Raw genomic sequence first — 27057 nt, forward strand, 5'->3', positions numbered from 1 at the left:
AGAAGCAGGATGCAGTAGATAATGGAAACGCAATTTTAAAAAGACGAGGTAGAAGTGCGATAGAAAATAGATTGACAGCAGAATAAGTACGTCAGTAACGACATTTTAAGATATAATTTCCAGTATAACAGCTCTACAGGAATAAACTTTTATTTTAACTCGAGGGTTTATGAAATTGTGCATAAAATTATGAGAAACGATGTACAGGACTAACTGGTAACGAATTCGAGACCGTCTTAAAATACACCCATATGCACAAAAACAGAACGCCGTTATAATCACATGTTATTGCGAAAGATAGGAGTATTTTTAATACTGATAAAAGACTTAAATATTTTATACACAGTGCATCGAGATAGTTGCTTGGATGGCTCGAAGAAGTAGAAGCTATACAATGTGAGCTTCATGAGTTCGCCATGATTATTCCCAAACTACATTGCGCAACAACAAAATTAAAAGTTCATTTTTTCGAAACCTCGTGATTTTCTCTCATCCAGACGCATAAGTTTGCAATTTGGCCGAAAGATGCCTACAACCTTCCTCTGTAATAACGCAAAAAGGTTGCACACTGCGTCATCACCCCTGAGCTAGGCGACGTTTAAAACTACAAGGCGTCGACGCATGAAACAAAAAAAGCTCAGAAGCTTATGTGAGTTGCAAGATGGGTAAATGACGCCACTATGGCTCGAAATTTCCCCACACTTCTGCCCAACCCCACCGTGGGCGTATCACATGATGGGAAGGTCATGACGTCCTCTCTTATCCGCGTTGCACCCCTTCTCTTGACGCCTCTGCGATGGAGGTCAGGCGGCCGGGGTGACCGAGCGGTCTAGGCGCTTCAGTCCGGAACCGCGCGACCGCTGCGGTCGCAGGTTCGAATCCTGCTTCGCGCATGGATGTGTGTGCTGTTCTTAGGTTAGTTAGATATAAGTAGTTCTAAGTTCTAGGGGACTGATGACCTCAGATGTTAAGTCTCACGGTCGCAGGTTCGAATCCTGCCTCGGGCATGGATGTGTGTGATGTCCTTAGGTTAGTTAGGTTTAAGTAGTTCTAAGTTCTAGGGGAGTGATGTCCACAGCAGTTGAGTACCATAGTGATCAGAGCCATTTTTTGTTAAGTCCGATAGTGCTCAGAGCCATTTGATGAAGGTCAGAACTGCTACTTCCAGCGTTTAAATCATTCGGTTTTCTTATGGTTGGCGGACGAAAAATATTTCAGATACACTGCCGCTCAGACTCGGCACGAAAACGCATTTGGGGGTGGCATAAAGGGAGTCAATGAAGTCATCACTTCGCTTGGGGAATTGATTCCCACACATTTCGCGGTCGAAACCGATAGTTCGCTATGTGATAAGCAATAGGACGACGTTCTTGACAACGTTAGACACCGCTACCATCGCCTGAGCGTCTCAGCCTTACTCTAATGACAAAGTGGGGCTGCAACAGTACTATGAAAATACGAGTTTACATCTGTGATGTGACGATTTGGAGAATCTTAATGTCTTCTGTCCCCTTATTGATCTTCATCTTACACGACCTCATGTACGTGTCGCAATGGCTGACAACAGACTGATTTCTAGACACTTCATCACCGGAATTATTGTAAGACGTATGTGTATGATTCGGGATCCAATACTGGATGGGGGAGGGAATTTTTCCTCGTTCCTGTCCGTCCAGAGTGGCCTCATGTCCTCTCATCCCGCTATCAGTTGAGTACGGGGGTTGTTTCCCGGGGACAAAAGACGACCTGAGCGATGAGACGGTCACCCTCCCTCTCCTACTACCACAGCGATGAAAGTTGAACTCCGCCTGCAGTCAATCCAGTAGCCCGGTCACAGGTTTGCACCACAGACTTTACCTGTACCTTATATGTATGATGGTACGACCACGACAGTTTCACGTTACAGCACGGCCTCAATTGCATTATTCCTTTCCTTCGAAATGGAGTGTCTATGAAGGTCTTGTAGCACTTTCTACACTCCTGGAAATTGAAATAAGAACACCGTGAATTCATTGTCCCAGGAAGGGGAAACTTTATTGACACATTCCTGGGGTCAGATACATCACATGATCACACTGACAGAACCACAGGCACATAGACACAGGCAACAGAGCATGCACAATGTCGGCACTAGTACAGTGTATATCCACCTTTCGCAGCAATGCAGGCTGCTATTCTCCCATGGAGACGATCGTAGAGATGCTGGATGTAGTCCTGTGGAACGGCTTGCCATGCCATTTCCACCTGGCGCCTCAGTTGGACCAGCGTTCGTGCTGGACGTGCAGACCGCATGGGGCGACGCTTCATCCAGTCCCAAACATGCTCAATGGGGGACAGATCCGGAGATCTTGCTGGCCAGGGTAGTTGACTTACACCTTCTAGAGCACGTTGCGTGGCACGGGATACATGCGGACGTGCATTGTCCTGTTGGAACAGCAAGTTCTCTTGCCGGTCTAGGAATGGTAGAACGATGGGTTCGATGACGGTTTGGATGTACCGTGCACTATTCAGTGTCCCCTCGACGATCACCAGAGGTGTACGGCCAGTGTAGGAGATCGCTCCCCACACCATGATGCCGGGTGTTGGCCCTGTGTGCCTCGGTCGTATGCAGTCCTGATTGTGGCGCTCACCTGCACGGCGCCAAACACGCATACGACCATCATTGGCACCAAGGCAGAAGCGACTCTCATCGCTGAAGACGACACGTCTCCATTCGTCCCTCCATTCACGCCTGTCGCGACACCACTGAAGGCGGGCTGCACGATGTTGTGGCGTGAGCGGAAGACGGCCTAACGGTGTGCGGGACCGTAGCCCAGCTTCATGGAGACGGTTGCGAATGGTCCTCGCCGATACCCCAGGAGCAACAGTGTCCCTAATTTGCTGGGAAGTGGCGGTGCGGTCCCCTACGGCACTGCGTAGGATCCTACAGACTTGGCGTGCATCCGTGCGTCGCTGCGGTCCGGTCCCAGGTCGACGGGCACGTGCACCTTCCGCCGACCACTGGCGACAACATCGATGTACTGTGGAGACCTCACGCCACACGTGTTGAGCAATTCGGCGGTACGTCCACCCGGCCTCCCGCATGCCCACTATACGCCCTCGCTCAAAGTCCGTCAACTGCACATACGGTTCACGTCCACGCTGTCGCGGCATGCTACCAGTGTTAAAGACTGCGATCGAGCTCCGTATGCCACGGCAAACTGGCTGACACTGACGGCGGCGGTGCACAAATGCTGCGCAGCTAGCGCCATTCGACGGCCAACACCGCGGTTCCTGGTGTGTCCGCTGTGCCGTGCGTGTGATCATTGCTTGTACAGCCCTCTCGCAGTGTCTGGAGCAAGTATGGTGGGTCTGACACACCGGTGTCAATGTGTTCATTTTTCCATTTCCAGGAGTGTAGTTCTAAGTTCTAGGGGACTGATGACCTCAGATGTTTAAGTCCCATAGTGCTCAGAGCCATTTGAACCATTTTTTGCTAATGCGGAAACGGAGCTACGTATCGAGTTTTTTTCTTAACAGTTTTTCTCAGGCACCACTCGTCAGGTACCTTCTCAAATCCTTCCACCAACGTCAATAAAAGACCACGCTCCATCAACACTCACTCAGTTCCTGCAGCGCCAGCAGTTCCCGCAGTAGGAACCAGTTCCTGCAATTACGCTACGGTGCACACTTTTGCGAAGACAAGAATTACGACTTAGCAGTTGCTGTTTATGGAGCAATAGATACAATCAGCTGTAAGTGTCTACGTATTATTTTCCGTAATAGTGATAATATCATAGACTGCCTCGAGACAGCGAGGTTATTTATATTTCGTTGTATTAGTTATAGAACAAGTGCCACACACCATATTGTTATCCAAGGTAAGTAAAATTCAGTATCGTCACTATTAATAAATGTTATTAGTTATGTCTTATTGTGTTGGCACATTTTCATTCAAGTGCTGTCCTGTCAAGCAAGTGTAAAATTTGATATACTAGTGTGGACAGTGCCACCTTTTATAGAACTGTAGTAGATACAATTTTTCTGCTACTGTGGATGTTTGAGCTGAATTCATAGTAACATTCAGTTACAACATCCCAACAAAATGACCGGGAGTTCACCATTCAAAATATCGGCGATTGTCAAATATGTCACCTAGCTGTTTTCCCACGAGCTGTTTCAAGAATTATCCCTATAAGTTAAAACGACGTGGCAGGAAAAGTTACTCTTTCCACTGCTCTTCTAATCGGATATTACCCTTTCTTTGTTTTTATGAGAATATTCTCGCGTTTATCAGCAATTAATGTCTGCTGCCATTCAGCACACGAAGTGGAAATACTGTCGAGGTTATTCCATATTCCTTACGATAGTAGACGGCCGTATGGGTACAGGCAGGAATTTTGCTGACATCAGCATCAGCATTCCTGGAATTAACGACATTAGCATCAGCCTTCGAGGAATCACCGACATCAGCATCCTGCACTCAGGCAATGACATTATTCCCTGAAATTCTTCACCCCTCCCCATTTCCTCTGTGGCCAATCCTCTATGAAAACGGTCGTTATGTCACTATCGTATGTCAATTAATGCAGTAAACGGTCTCGATACCGCGATTTTTCGATCAGTACCTCAACGTATGACTATCTTGAGTCACTATTACTGGCATATTCACCAACTTTCCAGCTACTTTATTTGCTAGTGTTAAGAATAAAGACAGACTCTAGGAAGAGTCACTGTTTCCATGGCCGTAACTACGAGAATGCGAAGATAACTATACATCTTGGTGGCAGAGATATAAATACCTAATGGGGTCAATGTGTGATAGTTAATTCTACACACACGTAGCAGACTTTTCGTATTGGAAACTTCTTAGAAGTATCTGGTGGGTTAGCGAATAAGACAAGCAAATATTCTAGTATAAAATCTTTATTAATTTCTGCCATACACATGCACACACAGGAAAAAACCTATCTTAATGTGTGTTTGGTGTAAATTACACCCAGCTTAATTTTTACTTATAATGTAAATCTACGTGTGAATCACGCATTTCTTTCTCCGGCCAGGAATCTGACAAGTACAAAGAAGGTATGGTCTCAAGGTCCAATAAATATCTTTTTATTCATGTGAACTATCTCTTTTACGGTTTTATGCAGTAGTTCTGTTCCTTCTAGCAAATCTTCTAGCCAAGAGCGTTTGGGAAGTTTAATTTTACCCTTTATTTCCTGCGTAGCACTATTGTTATAACACTCAACATCTGCCTGAGTGTATAATAGAGCTCTTATGCTGCACATTCTTGTGGAATTTCTGTGCAGATCTTTAATTTTACGATTTTTGCACAAAAAAACCTGCGATTACCCGTCTCGTTAGATTCAATCTAAAATTATAGAGCATATATTTTTACATATAGCCTGCTTGTTTAGCATCTGTAGCAATGGTTGGTGTGTGTGGGTTTACAGAAAATATCATGGTGTCTTTATTTTACACTAATTCAGTTCCATGTTCCGCTCACAAATGGAGCCGAAGGAAATACATCTGTTTGTTAGCCTCCCGGCTCAACAGTGTGGATGTGTCCATTCTGGTGGTAGCTGGCTGCTGCTTAAGACGAAATAACACTGCAAATCGGCCTTCGAAAATAGAATGCGTTCTGAATTTGCATTGCGCGCGCAGCTGTGTGTGGGGGGACATAGTGCCTCGTAAAAATACACTCACTATGGAGGTGACCAGCTGCATGGCATCGTGATACTGTACAGTCTTCCCCTCTCAATGTTAATTTATAAGTGTGCATAAGATGTGATACTGACACGTATATGGATGAAGGACGTGCGTTATTCAAGTATTCCGACATTTTTCTCTTACCCATCTGGAAAACTGTTTGCGGAACTTACCAGGTTGGATTAAAAGATATGAAATATAACTGTCAAGAGAAAATATGATGAAGCCTATTTTTGAACTGTTGGGAAGGTAAACCACTCCAGTGTTTACGTGTGCATATGTCAGAACACCAACCAGACGGAAAAATTAGCTAATTCTACGCACATGTCGTGTATTCTTCGTGGTTTCCGTGGATGATGATGCAGCAGCAGTACCACCACTACCACCACCACCGTCACAAAAGAATATGAGCTGGTATTCTGCACTGAGCATGTATATCGAAGGCTTTTCCATTCGAGCAGTAGGTTAGTTCATCGCTGTGTTGGAACGAGGAAGCACTCTGTCAAGACGTGTGCTGGCCACGTGTGCTATCTCACACCCATTGTGATGGCTGGTGACTTCTCAGTGTGACTGTGGCATGGCTGTCAAGTAGAGAAAAAGGTGGAGGATGTAGCACCTCGCAAAATTCCTAGTGTTGAGTGCTGTACAGTCTCTCTCTGTGTTAATTTATAGGTACGCACTAAGATATGTATGAGTACAGGTTGCTTCGCATACGAGTATTCCGACGTAACAACCCGGGTAGTACAGCAGGTAGTGTCGGTGGGCGAGATGATCATTACGTCGACACTTAATGGGTGTGACATAATTCGAATGTGTGCAGCGCTTTGACTTTTACAGATCTCTTCACCTTGCAACACCAATGTGACTGTGAATAACGATAAGACAGATGGGATTTACTGTTTAATGTGGATGTCCTCCATTTGTAGAGTAAAGATACATAATAAATTTATGTGTCAAATTACAAGTCCAGGAGTGAACAAAGTTATCAGTAGGCATGTGTTTATTTCTGTGCTAGAATGTATAAGTGCCTTTTTCAATGGTGTTTGCAACACACTTCCATGTGGTGTCCACTAACGAATAACTTACAGAACAGCTGATGTGTAATTTTGGGAATAATGCCATTGCCCAAATAGTGGATGCTGACATTTGCGATTGTGAGAAAACTGATGCTGCTGTCATCAATTCCAGGAATGCTGTGGCTGATGTCAGTGAAATTCCTGTCAGAACATACACTGTTCCCCTACTTACGATGCTCTAGCTACGGTACTTTCCTGTAGGTAAGCCGGCCGGTGTGGCCGTGCGGTTCTAGGCGCTTCAGTCTGGAACAGCGAGACCGCTACGGTTGCAGGTTCGAATCCTGCCTCTGGCATGCATGTGTGTAATGTCCTTAGGTTAGTTAGGTTTAAGAAGTTCTAAGTTATAGGGGACTGATGACCTCAGATGTTAAGTCCCATAGTGCTCAGAGCCATTTGAACCATTTTGGAAAAAAACACTTATTTTCTTTCTATTGAGCATTCAATGGCCATTACGATGTACTGTCTTGTTAGTCAAAAATTCTTTCAGGCGATAACATTTTTACAGAGATTTTCTGTATGATTATGAGGTAGAGTTGCGAACAACAATTAGAATTGTAGGAAGACGGAATTTACCTGTTCAGCTGCGTCTGTCCCTAACACATTTGTGTGAAGTAAGCGTGTTGGGCTTTACATGAGTGTTTTTTCTTGAATCAGTGCTGAGCCTTTGAAAGAAACCTCTTTTACACCAACAGTGTTACAATATTAGGGCGTAGCATATGATCAAGCGTAATGCAATAGAAGGAAGTTGAGAATATCCGTCTGTTCGTTGTAATTTCATACATACGTTCTTTTGACCTTTTTTATAAACTGGAGTGACTTGCACACTTATGAACTGGCACGAGAGATTCTCGATAAATGCGAGTGAGAAACAGAATTAATTCCGTATCGTATGCTTTGTGAAATCTAATCGAAATCTGTCATACACTGAAGCTCTACCCACATTTAGTAGTCTCAATTATTGTCTAGTAATATTTGCTATGGAGTCACGGAACTAAAGCAAGTGATCAGAATATAGTATATACACTGGTACGGCTGCCTAATGTCGTGTAGGGCCCCCGTGAGCATACGGAAGTGCTGCAACACGACGTGGCACAGACAACTAACGTCTGAAGTAGTGCTGGAGGGAATTGACACAATAAATCTTGCAGGGCTGTCCATAAATCCGTAAGAGTACGAGAGCGTGGAGGTCTCTCCTGAACAGCAAATTGCAAGGCATCCCAGATGTGCTCAATAATGTTTATTATGCGGATTTTGGTGGCCAGCGGAAGTGTTTAAACTCAGAGGAGCGTTGACGGGCCCAGGCCAGGCGTAATGCTTTGTGTCGTGCAGTCGTCAAGTGTACACGAGTGGGCTTTCGGCTCCGAAAGCCCATATTGGTGATACTTCGTTGAATGGTTCGCTGATACTTGTTGATGGCCCAGCACTGAAATCTGCAGCTGTTTGCGGAAGGGTTGCATTTCTGTCACGTTGAACGATTCTCTTCACTCATGGTTGGTTCCGTTCTTGTAGGATCTTTTTGCGGCCAGATCGATGTTTTACCGGATTTACGGTACACTCGTGAAATGGTCGTACGGGAAAATCCCCACTTCATCGCTACCTCGGAGATGCTGTGTTCCATCGCTCGTGGGCCGACTATAAAACCACGTTCAAACTTAAATCTTGATAACCTGCCATTGTAGCAGCAGTAACCGATCTAACACTGCGCCAGACACTTATTGTCTTAAAAATGCGTTGCCGACCTCAGCGCCGTCATTCTGCCTGTTTACATATCTCTGTATTTGAATACGTTTTTTTGGCGCTTCATTGTAGTATACAGTCGCACTGACATGTTACAATTTATTGTCTATCACTGTCTGCTGCGAACATCATTATTAAGTTTCCTACATAAAGGCAAAGCCCAAGGTTACCGACAATCTTAAAATTCTACAAAAAATCTACTTACAGAATCGTTTTCGTAAAGTGCTCGTAAATAATGATAACGAATAGCAGCTCCTAATGCTAACTAAGCCCATTGATGCTCATGTGGTTTTTGGAGTTCGTACTGTTATCCCGTGAAACACACTAATGGATACAGTTCTAAATTTGTCATGATCTCGCCGGCCATCTCATGAATTAGACCTGAAAAATGCCTGAGTATGTTCTTTTCACGGAAAACAAATGAATATCGAGGACCGTAGCAGGCTCCCGGAGTCGAATCCGGCTATAAATAGCGGAGCGAATACGCGTTTCGGGAATACAGTGAGGGCTCCAGAAAACAAATGAGCGTGAATCGCGGTAGCGGGCACCGGAAGCCGAACTCGGCTGTAAATAGGGACGCAACACTAGCAATACTTCCACGTATCGAGTGCATACATCAATACGGCTCACAGTACCTGAAGAAGAAGTCTGGGTTAATAGTCGGAACTTCGTATGAGTATTGAACATAAAGGCCTACATATTGTTTTTCACTACAGTTGATCTTGTAAGACGAAATACATCTACATCATACTCTTCAAGCCGCCTGATGGTGTGTGGCGGAGGGTACTTTCGGTACCATTATCTGATCCCTCCAACCCGGTTCCACTAGCGAATAGAGCGTGGGAAGAATGATTGTCGGTAAACCTCTGGCTCTAATTTCTCGAATTTTCTCCGCGTGGTCAATACGCGAGGTGTATGTGGGGAGAAGTAATATGTTGTCCGACTCCTCCTAAAAAGTGCTGTCCCGAAATTTCAATTGTAAACCTCTCCATGATGCACAACGCCTCTCTTGTAACGTCTGCCAGTGAATTTTGCTTAGCATCTCCGTAACGCTCCCCCGCCAGCTAAACGATCCCGTGACGAAACGCGCCGCTCTTCTCTATCAGTCCTCCTGATAGGGATCCCAGATATATGAACAATACTCAAGAATCGCGCGAACAAGTGCTTCATAAGCCACTTCTTTCATGGCTGAGTTGCAGTTCCTTAAGATTCTTCCGATGAATCTGAGTCTGGTGTCTGCTTTTCCCACTATCTGTTTTATATGGTCATTCCACTTAAGGTCGCTCTGGATAGTTACGCCTATTCTGTCTCCAGCTCTTCGCCACCAATAGTGAAGCTGTACGGGAGTGAATTTCTTTTCCTATCTAAGTGCAATATGTTACATTTATTTATGTTCAGGGTCAACTGCCAGAGCCTGCACCATTCATCAGTTCGTTGCAGGCCGTTCTGCAAATTCTTACTATCGTCTGGCATTTCTACTTTGGCATAGATAGCTGCATCATTTGCAAATAACCTTAATGAGCATGCGATGCTTTCTACTAAATCATTTATATATATTGTAAATAGCAAGGTTCCTATCACACTTCCCTGTGGTACTTCGGATATCACCTTTACATCTGTCGATTTAGTTCTGTTAAGAACGACATGTTGAGTTCTATCTCCAAGTAAGTCTTGAATCCAATCGCAGGTCTACTCTGATACTCCGTAACCTCGTATTTTTTTCATTAAACGGCAACGCGGGACGGTGTCAAATGCCTTACTGAAATCAGGGAACACGACATCAACCTGAGCGCTGTTGTCCACTGCGCTGTGGATCTCATGGACAGAGCTATTTGAGTTTCGCAGGGTATCTGTTTCCAGAATCCATGTTGATTTTAAAGAGGAGATGTTCATTTTTCAAAAACGTCATAATTCTTGAGCATAAAATATGTTCCATAATTCTACAACAATTTGACGTCAACGATATAGGCTATAATTCTGTGGCTCTGCCTTATGGCCTTTCTTAAAAATGGGAATGACCTGCGCTTTTTTCCAGTCGTTAGGTACCTTTCGTTGCTGAAGCGATCTACTATAAATTACTGCTAGAAGGGGAGAAAGTTCTTTCTCATAATCTTTATAGAATCTTATAGGTATCTCACCTGGTCCAGAAGCCTTTCCACTACTAAACGATTGTAACTGCTTTTCAATTCTGCGATCGGTTATTTGAATATCTGTCATTTCGATGTTCGTACGACGAGTGAAAGGGGGGACAGTGTTACGATCTTCGGCGGTGAAACAACTCTTCGTTCAGTTTTTGTTTACCAGCTAGGTTTTTACTTCTCTTGAATCTGAGATGAAGTGCTCTTTGCTTACGTAGCGCTTTTCTAACACGGCTATTAAACCGTGGTGTATCTTTCCCATCCTTAAAACCTTACTCGGAATATACTTGTCTAGGTCATATTGAACGATGCCTTTGAATTTTTTAAATTATTCTGCACATCTTCTTCCCCATCACTGAATATATGATGCTTACTGCTGAGATGTTCTGAAATTTGTATCCAGTCACCCTTGCTGAGCAAATATATCTTCCCACCTTTCTTTACGTTCCCTGTAGGACCCGTCATCATAGATGCTGTCACAGCCGTATGATAACTGATACTTTACGTTAACTGATTCGATAAGTTCAGGAGGTCTGTTTGTTACCAGGAGGTCTAAGATAAACCATTCATTCTGCACTCGCCCTGTTTATTGGCATTCATGAAAATTTTTGCTGCCAAAGGTAGAAAACCTGAATCATCTTTCAATTAACAGTACGAGTTCAAAATGAGAGGCTTTCATTCCATCTTTGACAGCATACTGTGGTAAAAAAAAAAAAAAAAAAACTATAAGCAAGCATTTCGCTTCAATACTCAAGGACGCACCAAGAAATGGACGTCATATAAATACCCTCTAACGTAAAAAAATCAGTTCTTCGGAAAACATCTATAAATTTGTGTAATCTCTGTGACAAATTAACAGATTTCTCACTATTTGCAAGCAGTGTATCAAATCGATTTTGTAAGTAGATTTCTTGTAGCATTTGAACATTGTCAGTAACATTAAATTTAAGTTTTTTTGTTGGAAACTTGATAATGAATGCTTGCAATCTGACACCTATCGTCAGTAAACTGTAATATCCAAATGAGACTGAATATCTCAGTTGCAGGCAACAGATATTGTTGACGCCAATACGAACGACGACCTGCAACCTAGGTTTCTATTGCTCCCAGGAAGACATCTTCCAAAAAAAAGCCACGTGGTATACGGAGTGGATATTGGGTGATTTTATCTCCCATGGTGCTATTTAGGCTATGAGGAGTTAACAAGCGTTTAGTGTTCGAGCTTCTTACAAACAACGTCACCTCCTTTCTCCTCTGTGGCTGCCCGTTCCTAAACGAAGGATATGCAGCAGCTCGATTAGAAGTGGCATGGTCCATTGGTTCTGTGTCACTAACACCGTAAGGCAATGTCATAAATGTAACTGACGGACGTATGAATCTTGCATATCGGTTATTTGTCATTTACTACATACATTTCCTGCGCAACAGATCCAGCGCTGGATACGACACGCCAGCCACCATTAGTTGAACACCTGATGCCAAATGGGAGGCCACAACGGCAATACGAGATTGTGGGAAGCCCCATAACGGGCTTTCGATCTTAGGAGACCGTCCTGCTACTTCATCATCGACACAGCTCACATCAAGATCCCGCAACGGACTCAACCCTATTCATTTCTTCTGATAAAAGTAGCGCTTACTGCTACATGAAGCCACACTAAAAAGTTCTTACCCGTGACCCTAGCTATCGAAACACTCATAGAAAGTAAAAATAAATCAGTAATTCACAAACAGTAGCTGCCAAATGTTGGCTCCCTCTCAGAAACACATCTAAGGATCTAATGTATCTTGCTGTGACACTGCCGTGGTCGTGCTCTAAGATATCCCTTGCTCTGTCCTCGGCTTGAGATACGAGGAGTCACATAGAACGTCGTCTCCGCGTAACTTTCAGTTTTCAAAATATCTGGGAACCAGTTATATTCGTTGTAAATGGCGATAGAAAAAGATACAACGCCTGTGTATAAAGACATACAGCCTCAATTCATTTCCGCTACTCCTGAGGGCTCGACATTATTGTCGATGGATATGTCAGCAGCGAAGGGTCGCAACGCAAATGTAGAACTTTTATTCGCATACAGGCTGTTCAAAGATTCAGTGCGCAAACTAGCACGGATGATGTTGGAGACGAAAACAAATATATTTTGTAACGCAACCATGTGTTGTGAACACATATTGTTGGAATACTGAGTAAGCAAGAGGTTGTTGTCCGTGGTTGGGAATAAAACTGTGTTAAATGTTTTTCATTGCTTTATTGTTCTGATTACTATTACTTTACAATAAGTGGTCAAAATGAGCACCATTAACCTCAGCGCAGAGGCGGTATCGACGAGCAGGGAATCCCTCGTTCGCTGGGAAATTTTTGGTTTAAATGGCTCTGAGTACTATGGGTCTTAACGTCTGAGGTCATCAGTCCCGTAGACTTAGACCTACTTAAACCTAAATAACCTAAGGAAATCACACACATCCATGCCCGAGGTGACCGTAGCAGTCGCGCGGTTCCAGACTGAATCACCTAGAACCGCTCAGCCACAACGGCCGGCAAATTTTTGGTGTGTTCTGTTTTTTTGTAGCTCTGAAAGAATTCTAGCAACCAATACTGCCTACAAGTCAACTGGGTGGATTACACCACGACTTTCATGTAGCCCCAAAGAGAAAGAATGGCGTGAGGTCCGGGGATCTTGCAGGTTTCCATGTGTAGCACTCCAAGTTGAAGCTGCAACTGTCATACAGGTATTAGGGCAACCCGCTTTTCATTGACTCAGTGTCGAAGAACATGACATCACAACATACCACATATCTCAAGTTAGAAACATTGTAAACACTATTCGATCGTTATTAGGGATGGTTAAGTTTAAACAGGTCGTTACTAATATCATTTTTTGCTATGTCGCCACCATCCCAAGAATCTTTTACAAGTGGCATAATGAGACAAAATCTCATGTAAACTTCAACAAGGTTGTATATAGACGTGAACAGTCGTCTGAAGAAGAACCTGTCGGTTCGAAACCAGGAACGGCGGTATTTTGCAAATAAACAGCATTATTAATTGTGGCTGGTTACCGTTTTCTTCGTTGCAAGAATAAAAAATGGGTTCAAATGGCTCTGAGCACTATGGGACTTAATATCTGAGGTCATCAGTCCCCTAGAACTTAGAACTACTTAAACCTAACTAACCTAAGTACATCACACACAACCATGCCCGAGGCAGGATTCGAACCTGCGACCGTAGCAGTTGCGTTGTTCCGGGCTGAAGCGCCTAGAACCGCTCGGTCACCGTGGCCGGCTGTTGCAAGAATAACAAGTATGCTGCATTTTAACTATAGACACATATGTCCGAGGCAGGTATATGCGAGATAGATGCATCTCTCAGAACTGAAGATCTGATCCACCTTAAAGCGCTAGTCGGATGGCAGAACGTTCGCAGTCTTCATTACATTGCTTCTGAATGCTTTAAGAAAGCATGGTGACGCTCTTTGTAAATCAGACCCTGGTTGTATTCAGATATATGTTGTACCACTAACGACAAGTACGGCTTATTCACTTATCACCATGTAGAACCATTTTCGTCGTCTTAGACAATGTGTACAGCGCCAGCGAATTGTCGAACCCACCACCGGGAACTACAAACGTTCTTTGCGAAGCTACATCAGTTACCTGCGAGAAAGTAGGGAACCCTATATTATGTTGTAAACCGCATTTCTCTCCGAAGACCGGGTAACGAACTTTACACAAACGATAACTATTGAAAAAAAAAATGCTTGAGACATTAGTGGCGGTAAAATGAAAGAAATGTGGATGACCGCTAACTGCATGGTTTACTTTATTTGTGATTCAACCTATGTTAAGGTGACAGAAATCAGGGGATCCCTCCTAACATCGTGTCGGACCTCGGTTTTCCAGGCGTAGTGCAGCATCTCGACGTAACATGGACTCAACATGTCGCTGGAAATCCCATGCAGAAATATTGAGCGATGCTGCCTCTAAAGCCGTCTGTAACTGCGTAAGTGTTGCCGGTGTAGAATGTTGTGTATGAACTGACCTCTCGATTATGTCCCATAAGTCAGGTGGGATTCATGTCGGGCGATATCGCTGGCGAAATTATTCGCTCTAATTACGACTTGTCCAGAATGTTCTTCAAACCAGTAGCGAACATACTGGCCGGCTACATGAAATAGTTGTTTGGGAGCTTGAATTCCATGAATGGCTGCAAATGTCTCCGAATAGGCGAACATAAGCATTTCCAGTTAATGATCAGTTCAGTTGGACCGGGGGACCTAGTCCATTAAATGTAAACACAGCCCACACAATCATGGAGGCGCCATTAGTTTTCTCAGTGTTTTGTTGACAATTTGGTTCCATGGTTTAGTGGGATTTGCGCCATAGTAGAAACTTGCCATCACCTCTTACCAACTAAAATCGGGACTCATTCGACCAGGTCAGGACTTTCCAGTAGTATAGGGTGCAACCGATGTGGTGACGAGCCAGAAGAGGCGCTGCAGGTGACGTCGTGCTGTTAGTAAAGGCACGCCAAGATTTCGTCGCAGTGTCCTAAAGGATACGTTCATCGTACGTCCCACATTGATTTCTGCGGTTGTTTAAGGCAGTGTTGCCCGTCTGTTAACATTGACAATTCTATGCAAACGCCGGTGCTCTCGGTCGATAAGTGAATTCCATCGGTGACATGGTGAAAGGTAATACCTGACAATTGGTATTCTCGGCGCACCCTTGACACCGTGGAGCTCTGACTATTGAAGTACCTAACGATTTCCCAAATGGAATGTCTCGTGCGTCTATTTCAAACTACCATTCCGCGTTCAAAATCTGTTGACTTCTGTCGTGCGGCTATAATCACGTCGGAAACATTTTCAAGTGAATCATCTACGTTCAAATGACAGCTCCACCCACGCACTGATCTTTTATACCTTGAGTACGTGATACTACATCTACCTTTATATGTGCATGTCGCTATCCCACGGATTTTGTCACCTTAGTGTGTGATTTTGACGAATACCCATAATCACGTAGTTGTCAGTTAAATTTCTATTGTAGTGCCTTGCAACCACATATCTTAAAATTTTTATTTCATAGGTTTCAACAAAGAACAAGGAAAGCCAGTGGCTCAGTACATAATTAAATGTCTATGGGTAATGTTACTTAACTTCCTCAAGTGGAACAAACAATCCAAATGTCTCTGAGCACTATGCGACTTAACTTCTGAGGTCATCAGTCGCCTAGAACTTAGAACTAATTAAACCCAACTAACCTAAGGACATCATCAACATCCATGCCCGAGGCAGGATTCTAACCTGCGACCGTAGTGGTCACGCGGTTCCAGACTGAAGCGCCTAGAACCGCACGGCCACACCGGCCGGCCAAACAATCCAGATTAGTTATAAAGAATCTGAACAGATTGGAAGTATTCTCAGAGCCTATAGATCAGGTTTGTTGGCAAGTCGTGAAACTCATAGATCACGTTTGTTGGGAAGTGATGAAATTCAGTCACATCATGTTATTCGTGAGTCATTTAAATGTGAACATGAGGAGAGACTGCATGTAAATTTATTGCAGATGGTGCAAGATTGCTTCTTATGTTATTTCGTTACTAAATTTATAGCTGTGAATACGTTTTCTCTGACCAAGACTCCCAGTTTCTCCAACTCTTTTTAGGACAAGATTAACTGAGCATAATCTACGTGAAAACAAGTTTGTATTCTGCCTCGCTACTCTTAACACATTTCTATAACGTTTTCCATAACTTAACATCATCTTCGTCCATACTCCACTACTAAAAATCGTTCAAAAGTGATTTACATTATAATTCAGAGTCGACAATGGCATTTTTTAACGTGTAACATAGAGCACGTGAACTTCGGTATACCTACAAACAAATCTGATCTACGTAACATTGTTTCCACAGCACATCTTTGAAACTCTTGTAAGAACAATGTACAAATGGTCAAATATTTCCTATTTCGACGAGTCATATTACCTTTGAAAGATCCGTAAACTTGCCGGATGATTAGTCATTTAGTCAACTTTATCTTCCACAAGGGACCAAATTCTATTTTTTTAAAAATTCCATGATTGTGTCTCAGTGGTTAATACGGTAGGTGAATCGGATTTACAGTTATTTTATGAGATCGATGTGACTATTGATTTAGGCGAAATCATTATCGATATCTGTAACGTATATAGATATAATGCGAACTTGAGGTGTCTCATCCTACACTGAACTTAATGAAAATGCTCAAAAAAGCATATCGGAAACAGCAATATGAAATATGTATGAAAGCCTTCGTCGAGTTTCTACTTAAGTATAGGAAAATTGTAACAACATGAGATATCGCCGTTACAGCATGTGATTAATATTGTATACAAATAACAGTAGATTAGTTGTCTACAAAACGAACCTATTTAAAAGACAAAATTGCATCTACTAAGTGAAGACAAGACAGAGGAACGATTATGTTTCAAATATATCTTTAACTACTGTTAAAATAAATATTCTGTACTCTGCAATATATTTTTTTTCATTTTGCTTTCGAGATGAGCTGAAGGGAGTTAGTGACAAACCGTTTGTTTTCAAACCCAAGTGAAAGTCTTTCCTCTTGTGAAATTTCTTCCATTCCTCGAATGAAAAATTTAGGTCGACTCAATTTTGCTGTGGAGATGCGGTTCAAACAAAATTGTTTTTAAATATACTTCCACAGCAGTTAGCGGCATTTCATGTCGAACCCCAGGTTACAAACATGAGTTGAAGGCTCCCATCGCGACAAGTTTCTTCTAGTCCCTGCATGAATACTTTATTCAAATCTACGTATTTATTTATTTATTTATTTAACCTGGCAAGATTAGGGCCATCAGGCCCTCTCTTACATCTAACCAGGCATTCTACTTATTTTACATTCATATGTTTTAGTAGGTATGTTAAACTACATCTAATACAAAAAGTGAGATAAACAATTAGAAAGGTACACCTGGAAAAATACATTATTGAAGAGAAAGATTTTAGATAGGAGTGCTGGCAGCAGGGAGTATGAGGGAGACTCATGGTGAAGGGAGGAGAAGAATAGAGAAACATAATGAAACATAATTAAGGAAATATAAAGGAAAAAAAGACTGCGTGGCTAATAGAGATAGATGAAGAGGAAGGCATCTCAGTAGCATGATAGGAGACGCTAGCTTTGCTATTTGACAGATGAGAGGATTGGCCTTGCACATTAATTTTGTGGAGAATTTTATGAGGATGATAGTAGGAAATGCTTCAACTTCTTCTTAAAAGCAACAGGAGAATTTTCCTCAAGGTAAGGGGCAGTTTGTTCCAGAGGCGGACAGCGGCAACTGAGAATGAGTTTGCAAAAGTTTTCGTTTTGTGAGTGGGCACAGTTAGGATACCAGATAAGAGTGACCTCGTGTTTCGATTATGATGGCATGACAGGTTTTTAATCTCTGAAGCTAGGTACTGGGGTGCTTGCGCGACGAGGAGTCGGTGAAGTAGACATAGAGTGTGGTAGTCACGCAGTTTGTCCGGCCGCAGCCACCCTAGCTCGGAGTATGAAGCACTAACATGATCATATCGGCGAATGTTGCAGGTGTAACTCACACAGGCATTAATGGTTAGGTCTAGCCGTCTTTTGTTTTCACTACTCATGCCTTGTTGAATCACATCACAATAGTGGAGGTTCGGTAGAACGAGTGCTTGCACGACCTGGCGTTTCAAGTCCTGTGGAAATATGTTCCGAAACTTTTTGAGAGCATAGAGACAAGCAGACGTCTTTCGGCACACTGCGACTGTATTCTCCGCCCAGTTGAGATGCTCGTCCAAAGTTACACCCAAGTTCTTCACTGTTTTCTGATACGGTATTGGGGTACCGTCGAGCAGAATAGGAGGTAGCCATTCGCGGAAATCTGAACTTATTAATTTCTGATGGGCTATTAAGATTACTTGCGTTTTTTTTGCATTTAATTTAAGCCCCAGGTTTTTCGCCCATGTCACTACTGAAGACAGATCATCATTCTTCAGAGCGATTGCAGTGTTTACATCTTCAGGTCTGACGCTTAGGTAGAGCTGGAGGTCGTCGGCATAGAAATGATGTTTACAGGAGGACAAAACCGACGAAATATCGTTGACATATAAAGAAAACAAAAGTGGTCCTAAGACTGATCCTTGTGGCACTCCCGAAGAAACATGTTTCCAGGAAGATTTTTCATTTACGCAGACAACACATTGCTGTCTGTCTTTTAAGTAGCTTTCGAACCATCTCATTGCACTATCAGAGAAATTAAGCTGTTGCATTTTTCTGAGCAATATGTCAAAGTTAACAGTGTCAAGAGCTTTGCTGAAGTCCAGTAGCGTCAATATTGTTGCCTTTCGATTGTCCATGGCATATTTCAGGTCATCAGTTACTTTAATTAGAGCAGTATTTGTGCTGTGATGTTTACGGAAACCGGATTGAAATTTGTCATATAGACTGAATTCATGCAAATGTTCAGTGATTTGGTCATGAACAATATATTCAAGTGCTTTGGAAACAGCAGGCAGTATGCTAATTGGTCGGTAATCACTAGGCAGTTGCGGGTTTTCGATCTTAGGGATGGGTAGAATTATGCTTCTTTTCCATGCAGTGGGGTGTATTCCGTTCACGAGGGAAAAATTAAATATATCAGTTAAGACAGGTACTAAGATATCGGCAACATTCTTAATCATGGTTATACCGATACTGTCGTTGCCTATTGCATCAGAAGAGATTCTCATTACTGCTTTTCTTGCCGTATTTGTTGTTACATGTTTTAGATGGAAAGTATCGTTGTTAGTTACCCTGTTTGGGGATTCTTGTGGACGGTAATTATCAGCCGTGCGGGTATTCAGAGGTGCAGAGAAGAATTCATTTAATTCGTTAGCTGACACATGAAAAGTAGTTTCCGATTTTGCCTTTCCGATCCCCAAGCTACGGAGATTCTTCCATAGAGTCGTGGGTGTCAGATCGCTGCATACAAGGGAGCGAGCGTGCCTGATTTTGGCATTGCGAATGCATTGTTTCAGTCTGTTCCGTAGCTTTCTATATTCTTCGAAACGCTCGGGTTTCGGATCTGCCTTGAAACGCCCGTGGGCAGCATCCCTATTAGTCATCATTTGACGTAATTCAGCTGTCAGCCATGGAGCAGGAGATATTCTTACACGGACTGTGCGCACAGGTGCATGTTTGTCATAGAGGGCAGTGAGTTTATCACCAAGTTCATTAATTTTGCCGTCGATTATAGGTTCTCTGATTATTTGATGCCATGAGATTTCTGAGCAATCGGCTGTTAGAGCGTCAAGGTCAATACGTTTCATGAGTTCCTACAAGTTATGTAACGCGATTTGATCCTTGGGGGCTGCACAGAGTAGGCCAGGAATATTACATCATGTGCTGAGAGGCCAGGGGCCGATGATTGACCAACACCTCTTACTTTGTCCATCTGTTTCGTTGCGATCACGTCTATAAGAGTATGACTGTGCGCCGTATGGTGTGTAGGTTGTAATGGAAGAATGTTCATGCTATTGCAACTAAACAATCTTCTTAGGTTTATTGCAGAGGGAGTGTCTCTTAGCAGGTCTATGTTCAAGTCACCCATTACGATGACATGTTCGTATTGACTCTGAAGTGAATGTAATTCCTACTGGAAAGAACTCATTGAGCTTATTTTTGGCGGCTTGTACACGACGCCAGTCAAGAATTTCCGACTTTGTATATTTATTTCAATGAACATGAATTCAGCCTCTTTTTCTTCAGCAGGATTTGACGTACATAAGACTTTCGCTTTGAGATCTGTTCGTATATACGCGCCGACCGCGCCACCTCGCTTTTTTTATCTGTCTGCCCTAAGAAGTGTGTACCCTGGGAGATGAATAGATGCAGAGGATATGTGTGGTTTCAACCACGTTTCGGATAAGAGGATTACGTGGTAGTTTAGTTGGTTGAAGAGGAGGCTAAGTTCTTCGTAAAGCGCAGGTAGAGACTGAATGTTGCAGTGAGCTGCTAAAAGCTCGGACGCGTTCCGCTGAGCAGCCTGGAGTAGGGTGGCAGACTGGTTTGTCCCTTTGTTAGGCACTACCTGCCGCGAGGGGCACTGGCCGGTGTTTCCGCCAAGTGACATAATACAGGGGTGTCCGAGATTTTGCGCGCCCTGTTTGTGACTCCGCGAGTGCCGAAAGAAAGGCGACTGCAAGAGATTTCCTGAGGTTGCGAGAGTATAGAAAATGGATTAGTGGTATTCGGTGCAAGGAGAATATGACCAAAATGGTGACGGCTGTGTGTCACTGAGTATCCTATGTCGTAAGAGGAGAAATGTAATTAGCGTATTTGATACAGCTTAGGGTGGAAATAAGGGAAAGGGGAGTGATTTAAAAGGCCGATGCTGGCAGCAGAGAGAAATAAGCTTAATAATTAATAGATTATCGTAGGAAGCTAGAATTAAATTGAAATTTACTAGAGTGATACTGGTAGTGATTATCGTAGGAAGCTACAATTAGATTTAAATTTGCTAAAGTGTTACTGATAGTGATTTTTGTTATGAACAATTTAAACCGAAGAGATGGTTGACTAATGAACTAAAGGAGAGACTAATAATTGCAATAGAACTATTACAGAATGGAAGAGAATAAACTGAGAAAATGAAAAAAAGTATTAGCAGTAACTAAAATTAAGCAATGGCTACAGCTACAGACACAAAAAAATAGTAAAAAGTTAATACAGTTACAAAAACAATTAGCTGAAGGTACAAATAATTAAAATTAAAATTAATAATTAATTGGAGGCCGCGGTGGTCTCGCGGTTCTAGGCGCGCAGTCCGGAACTGAGTGACTGCTACGGTCGCAGGTTCGAATCCTGCCTCGGGCATGGATGTGTGTGATGTCCTTAGGTTAGTTAGGTTTAAGCAGTTCTAAGTTCTAGGGGACTGATGACCACAGCAGTTGAGTCCCATAGTGCTCAGAGCCATTTTTTTAATTAAAAAGTTAATACAATTACAAGACTATATCTGAGTATAGGACTGTTACAATTTGCAAATGGTGTTAAGTTGACTTTTGAGAGTAGGTTCACTTAATACTATTTAGTTCTGTCATGTTTGTGACTGTCTTCTTTCCAGCTGCAGTCTTAATGATTACTCTGCCATCCTGAGTCCACACATTCTGAAGACCGAAATGGGATATGGCACTGTTTAAAATCTTTACCCGCTCGAGTGTCAGATCTTCCCATATTGTAAGCCCTGTCCTTGCTAACTTCTTCTGGGTAAAGATCTCAGCCCTTTTTCGGTACGACACAAATTTAATTATTATTGGACGAGGTTTGGTAGCACCTGGTAGTTTTCGTCCCACCCGATGGCTCCTGTCAATGTCTGGCTTGGTCACTTCAACGCCTAATTTTTCACACGCAGCCTGTATAAGCAGGTTGTCCGTGTCTTCTTCTTTATTTTCTGCTACTCCAAACAGTCGTAGACTTTTTCGCCTTTGGTACTGTTCTAGCTCGTCTGTTGCGGCAGATAGTTTCACTTCCAACTCTCGTGCCTTTTTCTCGTATTCAGACACAGACATTTTTGTGCTGTAATTTCGGCAGTATTGGCCTCAACAGTTTCACGCAGTTTGGCCAATACTGCTGCCGTTACAGTATCAGATATAGTGCCTGCTATCAGGTCGAGATTGTTTTTATCGCGAAACGCAGCGTTTACCTCAGAGCGGACCAGCTCCGCTATACCGGGAGCCGGCCAGGAGCAGGCCCGCCGCAACTGCTGCTTCCCCGCTGCTGGACGCGCTGCTGTTGACTCTTCTGTTTACCATTTTCTCGAAGATATTGGCAGAGCACAGAAAGAAAAATAACACTACTGCTCAGAACACTGTTGTTTACACGATTTCCACTTGTACTAGACAACACCACCTGCGAGAACACCTTCGAATTCGACTAAATTTCGCGAGCCGAACTTAACACGTGTTACACTGCAGCCGCCATGACACAATCCTATGGTATGGTATGGGGATTCATATTACTTAGTAGTACCCAGTACTGTTCACATATGAGTCCATCGGACTGTTTGATTATGTTATTACAATTCTAACCCACCAAAATGCATTGCGAAGTACGAAAGCTGTTCATATTATGCGAGTACATGCTTTTTTTTGCTGATCCAACCACTGTGACTTAAGTTCCCACGGTTTTCTCAAATCATTCTACGCGAATGGTGGGGTGGTTTATACTAGGCGACACTTTCCTCTTCCCATACCTTTTTTTAAGGTATGTAAAATTAAGTTCATTACTTAATTATATGTGTATTATTATTACTTTTTCATAGTTATTTTCATTCTGGCATTTCACACTGTCATGTTTGATTGTTCTCTTTTGTTTCCATTCAGTAATAAATACAGGTGTATCCTCTAAAACCTACCACTGCCGTACATGTCAAATGAAATACAGATAATGGACAAAATAGTATAATTGCCGAAGTATAGTGCCCTGCGTCGCCAGAACATCGGTGATCGTTAGGGTTTTGAACCCATTTACTGCCATGTCGGGCTTACAACGAGGGCCAATTGTTAGTCCCCAGTTAATTGGTGTATCCGTAATTACTGTAGCAAATCTGCCAAGGGCATCTAGAGCTATTGTATGTAATACTGCAGATTACATGCATGGGAAAATTTCATCGGCTTACAAAACAGTGGAAGGAAAACAGATCTGACTACGGTAAATAAAGGGCTTTGAACAAGACTGTTACCTCTACCACGGACGTGAGTGTTAAGCTTAATATATGCTTAAAATACAATATGTCTACGACAACAAGATGACAGCACCTGCATAAATATCATAAATTGTGGAGCTGTCATTTTCAAATCCATACACCCGTACATATTATAAAAATGGATGTACGTAATGAGCTTGTTTGCGCGGCCATCTTCCGTAGCAAGCTCATAAATATTTGTTCTATAAATACAAACCGCTTTTTCTCTCTGCAAGAGAAGGTGGTTTGTATCTATAAAACTAATAAGGGTGTACGTACATTGATCAGCTAGAAAATTATTACCACCGACCTACTGTCGATATAAATTCGTCCAATTCGTTCGGGAAATAGAAGCGGCATCTGGCGAGGAATGACGGCTAGTCAGACACACGCACGGTGCATGCATGTAGTGTCAGTGCTGTCCGTGTGTAGAATGGGGCAGGTGCCAGATAGTGATGGCCCGGAGGCTCGGCACGAGCATTTCGGAAACTGCACGACTTGTCGCGTGTTCGACGAGTGCTGTGGTGAGTGTCCTTAACATGTGGCGAAGCCAAGGTGAAACCAAGTCCAAACGTTGTGGAGTTGGGCGGCCACCCCTCATTACATGTCGGACGTCATAGGATGGGCAGACTGGTAAAACAGGGCAGGCGACGAACTGCGGCGCAACAAACATCAGACTTGAATGCTCGGCAGAGTGCAAGTGTGTCTGAACACACAGTGCGCCGAACACTCCCAACAGTGGGCTTCCACAGCCGACGACCCATGCATGTGCCAATATTGACATCACATCGGCAACTACGACTGAAATGGGCACGTGACCATCGGCAATGGACGTTGGCGCACTAGCCGAGCATTGCATGGTCTAATGAACCCCGATACCTTGTTCGTCATGCCGACGAGGCGGAGGAGTAGGGGGGTGGGGGGGGGTGAGGGGATGCTCGAATCCGTCGTGTTCCAGGGGAACCTTGACACCTGTACTACGGGACGGAGACAAGCTGGCGGCGGCTCCATTATCCTCTGGGGATCATTCACGCAGGCATTCATAGCTCCAGTGGAGCTCATGCAAGGCACTATAGTGGCCAGGCAGTATCGTGCACTGGTTGCAGACCACGTACACCCCTTCTTGACAATCATGTTTCCAGGCGGCAGTGATATTTTTCAACAAGATAATGGCCGGCCGCGGTGGCCGAGCGGTTCTAGTCTGGAGCACGTGGCTGCTACGGTCGCAGGTTCGAATCCTGCCTCCGGCATGGACGTGTGTGATGTCCTTAGGTTAGTTAGGTTTAAGTAGTTCTAAGTTCTAGGGGACTGATGACTTCAGATATTAAGTCCCACAGTTCTTAGAGCCATTTGAACCATTTGAACAAGATAATGCTCCATGTTACAAGGCCAGGAGTGTGATGGAGTGGTTCAAGAAACACATTGGCGAGTTCCAATTGATGTGCTGGCCCCCAAGACGCTACATCTGAAACCAGTCGAACACATCTCTGATGTAATTTAACGTGGCGCCAGAGCTCATCGCCCGCCTCCCCGGAATTTACGGGAATTACTTGACTTGTGTGTGCAGATGTGGTGCCAACTCACTCCAGCAAACTACCTCATTGCTTCCATGCTACGACGTCGCCTCTGGTATCCGTGCCATCTCCTTCTAAACCCCTGGACTGATTTCAACCAAACGTGGTACACACATCACTTACTGTCTAGAAAGAATAGCTGTGGGGATAAGAACCAGCCGTCTATTGAAGGAGTGGGGTTGAAAAAGCAGTGTAGCTCACGACGCGCGATTACCCATTATGTCATCCAGTATATGAGTATGAGAGCATTTAGTGACTTGCAACAAACTTAACACATAATTTTAAACCTTTACGAAAGTGCTTCTCTCTGGCAGGCACGCCAAATTATGAAAGGAAAAAAGTTTATCGCTTGATACATTTTCACTGTTCATGCAGTAAAACTGGAGCAACATGCATGACGTTTTAATTTGTTACTTCTTTATTACTAGCTCTGTTCGCAACAGATGTTGCAGACCGTATCCGTACATACTACTGAATGTACCTGCAAAATTATATCATTGTACGGTGCGTAGTTGCCGGCCGGTGTGGCCGACCGGTTCTAGGTGCTACTGTCTGGAACTGCGCGACCACTACTGTCGCAGGTTCGAATCCTGCCTCGGGCATGGATGTGTGTTATGTCCTTAGGTTAGTTAGGTTTAAGTAGTTCTAAGTTCTAGGGGACTGATGACCTTAGGTGTTAAGTCCCATAGTGCTCAGAGCCATTTTTCGATGCGTAGATATGCAGATATGACGCCATAAATACCGAGATTCTTGAAAAAATATATTCTCTTAAAATGAAGCGCAAATTACTCTCACCCAGTGTTTGATAATGGGAGCACTTAACGACTTCCAACAAACTTTAACATAGCTTCAAACTTTTCTAAACTTTTCTCGCTTACGCGCTTGACATCAAATACTTACTACATTCGTTCATTTTTAATGTAATTTTATACATGAGAGTTCAATTCCATATAGAATCGTGTGTTTACTGAGTACTCAGTATCTGGAAAGACGTAGTGTGGGGTTAAGAACCACATACATCCCATAGGAGTGGAAATCGAAAGGGGGTGACATTGAAGCATAACTAAGGAACAACTGAGCAATTTCAAGCAAATTTGTTAGATACATTACTTATTATTTGTATAAAAATACTGTGGGAGTGAGATTCACCGCTACCTCTATGGGCATGAACTATATGACGGGTAAGGAAAGGAAGACGATGGGTGGTAAATCGCACAGGGTGTTGTGGTAAGGCAGTGGCGAAATTTGAAAATCTGTGCTGGAACCGGACTCGAACCAGGATTTACCGCTTCTCTTGAGCGGAATTCTTAACAGCTTCGGCCATCCGGACACGGTCTCTGGACGACTCAGATTTCTAACTAATCGCACGATGCAATGTAGCGTCCTTCGTCCATTAAACTCTGTGCTTCGAAATTCTGATTTCTGTAGGAGTTCGGACGATATTTGTGCATCCGCACTGAAACAAACACTGGAGAAACATACCCTCTTTTTCGGAAATTTATCAATCTGCGTGGTGCCTGCTCCATCAGAACAGACACCACTCAAATACGTACTAGCTGGTATTTATTCCTATATTTAGTTGACTTGTAATACTGCAAAAAGTATGAAGTGCAATTTGTCTCTTATTTATGTTATTAATTGTGACAACCACGTCACGAGAATGTGCATGCAGTGTGCCAACAATTGTATCAACGTGTTTCGGGACCTAAGACCAAGCCACACTGCCGAATACCATACAGAAATTTAACATCCTCTCTCGAATCATATATATACAGGTTGTATCATAATTAATGGGGTAAACGCATACAGCTGAAAGTGCACGATACCAGAAGCAAAAAAGTCTCAGTAAACATAAGGCCGAACATGTATACCTTAAGAGCTAGGAGCAATGTTTCATCTTCGATACTATGGAACAAATCTCTTATACTGCAAGTTCTTTGCTTTCCATACTTTGTGAAGTGGTAGTATGGACCAAAATAAGAAAAAAATGTCCAGCAAACATGTGCTCTAAAACGCATACTTTAAAAGTTACTAGCACTTGATCATTAGAGGAGTTGTGTTTCAAAGTAGCAAAGATATGTATACATAGGCTGT

The 27057-nt window shown here is 43.2% G+C and overlaps 1 protein-coding gene across 2 annotated transcripts in view; it reads right to left on the minus strand.

Annotated features, from left to right (window-relative positions):
* LOC126299048 (uncharacterized) overlaps positions 1–27057 on the minus strand; it is a 396802-nt gene that overhangs the window by 349404 nt on the left and 20341 nt on the right. The window lies entirely within an intron of this gene.

This window comes from Schistocerca gregaria, chromosome X (assembly GCF_023897955.1).
Source record: "Schistocerca gregaria isolate iqSchGreg1 chromosome X, iqSchGreg1.2, whole genome shotgun sequence".
Taxonomy (NCBI): Eukaryota; Metazoa; Arthropoda; class Insecta; order Orthoptera; family Acrididae; genus Schistocerca; species Schistocerca gregaria.